Raw genomic sequence first — 4661 nt, 5'->3', positions numbered from 1 at the left:
ATGTAAAATTATGTAAAATGCAAACCAATCCATACTGACTGTATTAGTGTGCTCTCAAGCTGTTAATAAAGACATGCCCAGTGAGACTGGGTAATTTATAAAGAAGGAGGCTGAATTGACTCACAGTTCCACATGGCTGGGGAGGCCTAACAATCATGGTAAAAGGTGAAGGAGGAGCAAAGTCATGTCTTACATGGCAGCAGGCAAGCACTAATATTCTTTAACTTTTTTTTCTAGAGACTGGGTCTCCCTGTGTTGCCCAGGCTGGTCTCAAACTCCTAACCTCAAGCAGTCCTTCTGCCTCGGCCTCCCAAAGTGCTGGGATTATAGCCATTGTGCCTGGCCCATTCTACTGTAGTTGTTTGTTTAGGTAGTTTGCAGTTTGGGGTTGTTATGAATAGTGCTGCTATGAACAATTCTTGCATGTATCTTTTGGTGGATGTACATACATGTTTTTCTTGGGTGTACAGCTAGGAATGGAAGTACTGGGCTGGAAATTTGGCGACCTTTTATTTTCTATGTTTCACAGAGGTGTTTGTTTGTTTTAAGATAGGGTCTCACTCTGTTGCCCAGGCTAGAGTGCAGTGGCACCATCATAGCTCACTGTAACCCCAAACTCTTGGGCTCAAGCAGTTCTCCCACCTCAGCCCCCCAAGTAGCTAAGACTACAGATGCATGCCACCATGCCTGGCTAATTGTTAAATATTTTGGAGAGATGAGGTCTCGCTATGTTGCTCATGCTGATCTCAAACTCCTGACCTCAAGTGATCTCACCTCATCCTCCCAAAGCACTGGGATTACAGGCATGAGCCACCATGCTCTGCCCATTTTCCAGATTTTATGATTAGAGAAACTGAGGTGCAAGACTGATTTGTTTACACCTCAAGATACTGATTAGATTTTAAAACTGGCATTCAGATATAGGTAGAAAGAGAGAGCATGAAATGGGGGAGATGCATACACTTACACACACACCCATACCCACGTTAAAACTTTCCCGATTCGGCTGGGCGCGGTGGCTCATGCCTGTAATCCCAGCACTTTGGGAGGCCAAGGTGGGTGGATCACTTGAGATCAGTAGTTCAAGACCAACCTGGCCAACCTCGTGAAACCCTATCTCTACTAAAAATAAAAAAATTAGCCGGTTGTGGTGGTGCATGCCTGTAATCCCAGCTACTCTGGAGGCTGAGACAGGAGAATCGCCTGAATCCGGAGGCGGAGGTAACATTGAGCCGAGATCGCACCACTGCACACCAGCCTGGGCGACAGAGTGAGACTCTGTCTAAAAAAAAAAAAAAAAAGAAAAACGAAGAGAAAAAGAAAGAAAAAGAAACTTTCCAGATTCTTCCCCACACATGTTCTATCCAACCCTCATTATATCTCTGGGAGGTAGACTCGATACCCTGATTTTTGCAGAGGAGAAAACTAAGGCTGTAGGAGTTCCCATGCAGGAGAGAGAATGAGATGAAATAACAGCTGTGGGTGCATTTTGTAAAATATAAAGCCCTGTCCAGATTTGCGCAGAGTGATCTCTCCACCCAGAGCTCACTCATCTGTACTACACAGCATCTACAGAAAGAACAGCCACAAATTACTCAGTGGGGGATGTATTCTACTGCAACAAATCTTTTTATCACAGAGCCTTACTTTTTTCTTCCAAAGAGATGAGACTGGCTTCTAAGGACACATTAAACCCATGCATCCTTTTTGTTTCTGGCAAGGTTTTATGACTCACTTAGTTAAAGAGCCCTCAGAAATTGGAGGCGACAGATCTTCCTGCAGGCTGAATGAGCCCTGGGTAGGAAGCTTTTGTAAGAGGCCAGCTTTTGCTTTTGTAAGAGGCCAGCTTTTGCTGGCCAGGTGCGGTGGCTCATGCATGTAATCCCAGTACTTTGGGAGGCCGAAGCGGGTGGATCCCCCAGCACTTTGGGAGGCCCAGATGCACAGATCACTTGAGGCCAGGAGTACGAAACCAGCCTGGTCAACATGGTGAAACCCCCTACTAAAAATGCAAAAATTAGTTAGGCGTGATGGCGCATGCCTGTAATCTACACGGGAGGCTGAGGCAGGAGAATCAGTTGAACCTGGGAGGCAGAGGTTGCAGTGAGCTGAGATTGGGTCACTATACTCCAGCCTGGGCAACAGAGTGAGACTCTGTCTCAAAAAAACACCTGCTGTATGCCAGCCACTGTGCTAGGCATGTTCTCCCTACTTCATTGAAGCCACATAACAATTCTGGGTGAAAGATGTCATTACCCCAATTTACAGATGAGGAAGAAGGGCCCAGGAGGTAAAAGGACTTGGACCCCACAGTAGGGATTGGTCAGTGGGAAGGAACCAAAAGTCCCCTGTCTTGACTGGGCACAGCGGCTCAGCCTCTAATCCCAGCACTTTGGGAGGCTGAGGCAGGAGTATCGCTTGAGCCCCGGAATTCCATACCACCCTGGGCAACACAGCGAGACCCCGTCTCTACAAAAAAATATTGAAAATTCACTGGGCATGGTGGCTTGTGCCTGTAGTTCCAGCTACTTGGAGGACTGAGGTGGGAGGATCACTTGAACCTGGGCAATCGAGGCTGCAGTGAGAGCCATGATTGTGCCACTGCACTCCAACCTGGACAACAGAGGAAGTCCCTGTCTCTGAAAATTAAAAAGAAGAAGAAAATTCCCTGTCTTACTACCATTTCTCAAAGGCTGCTGTGTCCATGTGAACTGGCTCAGCTGGGAAAACACGAGTTGGTACAAATGAGGTTTCCTGGATAGAAGGTCGCTCATGGACATCCTCTCCCAGGACAGGTGGTTCCTCTCCCTCAGCTTCTTTCTCTGCTCTGTTCTCCTGCCTCTCTCTACAGACCTGTTTTTTGTTTACCTTTGGCTTTTCTATTCCCTCCAAACCTTCCTTGATTTGGTAAAGGCTGCAGCCTGACTCCAGCCTCAGGACCCTTGGCCTGCAGATTTATCTTCCCCCATCTTCTATCCAGCCCAGCTCCCCATGGTCGCCATTCTAAATTCCCAAGAGAGAATCTGATTGGCTCATTTTGGGTCACATGTCCACCCTGGTCCAATCAGCTGTAATCAAAGGTGGTCTCTGGAACAGGCCGAGATTGGTACATAAGTCTCTCTGTCTGCTTTTCTCTTTCCATCCCTCTTCAGAGATGCCAGAGCTGGGAGATTCATGGTGTGCCTGGAGTCCACGTGATCTGGACTTCAGGGGAGATGCTTGTGGCCTGGAGGTGGAGGCGGGGCCGAGAAAGGTCCTTGCTTCTGCTGCTGCTATCATGGTCCCTGGGAAAATGGGTGGGCAGGGAGGAAGCTCCTCGGTATGTCTGGGTTTCTGGCAATGGCAGACATCTCTCACCAAAACGGGCAGTGATACTTTGTTTCTGGTGAGGGAAGTGATCTTGTTGCCTGGATATCTGAATTTGGTTGGATGCACCATAGAGAACCCAGATAAATCACATTTGTGGTCACCATTGACTACAAGGCCAGGCATGGTGGCTCAGGCCTATAATCCCAAGACTTTGGGAGGCCAAAGTGAGTGGATCACTTGAGGCCAGGAATTTGAGACCAGCCTGGGTGACATAGGGACACCTTGTCCATAAATAAATAAATAAATAAATAAACAAAAAGAAACCATTTACTATGTTGAGCATTTTGTATCCATGATATTGACAGTTCTTCCCAAACTCCTGTGAGATTTGGATTATCATCCATCACTGAGGCTGTGCAGGCTCAGAGAGGTGAAGTTATTCGCCCAGTGGCCACAGCAAGAAAGCGAACCAACAGGAATTGGGACCTGAGAATGCCTGCTCTTAGCCACTGTACTCCTTCTTTGTCAGCATCATTACATTTGTTCAGGACTCTGCTGTTCACAACACATCACATACATGATCTTGCTGGAGCTACTCAATACTTCTTTAGGACAGCACAGCCAGGCTTTTGTTCTCATTTCACCAAGGAAGTAACTAAGGGTCAAAGAGGTTGTGCTTTGCCCATGGTTACCCAGCTGGTCAGTGGCAGAGCTGGGACCAGAATGCAGATCTTCTGCACTAAAAATTATCAATAGGTATTAATGTATCAACATATTATTGCTGGTGATAGAGTTCTTTTTCATAATATACAAAATAGATTGAGAAAAATTACATACACTACCGAGTGCGATGGCTCACGCCTGTAATCCCAGCACTTTGGGAGGCTGAGGAGGGCAGATCACCTGAGGTCAGGAACTCAAGACCAGCCTGGCCAACAAGGTGAAACCCCGTCTTTACTAAAAATACAAAGATTGGCCAGGCAGGGTGGTACGTGCCTATAGTTCCAGCTACTCAGGAGGCTGAGGTGGGAGGATCACTTGAATCCGGAAAGCGGAGGTTGCAGTGAGCGAAGATTGCATCACTGCATTCCCGGCTGGGTGACAGAGGAAGACTCCATCCCCTCGTTAAGAAAAAGAAAGAAAGAAAGAAAAATTACACATGCATCATTCCCTACAAAGCAGTACACGCATGCGCGCGCGCACGCACACACACACACACAAATAACAATATTAATGCACTCACCACCTACTTAAAAAATAGAACATCAGGCTGGGCATGGTGGTTGAGGCCTATAATCCCAACACTTTGGGAGGCCAAGTTGGGAGGATCGCTTGAGCCCAGAAGTTCAAGG

This window comes from Colobus angolensis, unplaced genomic scaffold (genome assembly GCF_000951035.1).
Source record: "Colobus angolensis palliatus isolate OR3802 unplaced genomic scaffold, Cang.pa_1.0 Scaffold240, whole genome shotgun sequence".
NCBI lineage: Eukaryota > Metazoa > Chordata > Mammalia > Primates > Cercopithecidae > Colobus > Colobus angolensis.
The sequence above is the reverse complement of the archived record's forward strand: the minus strand, read 5'-3'. Positions refer to the sequence as shown.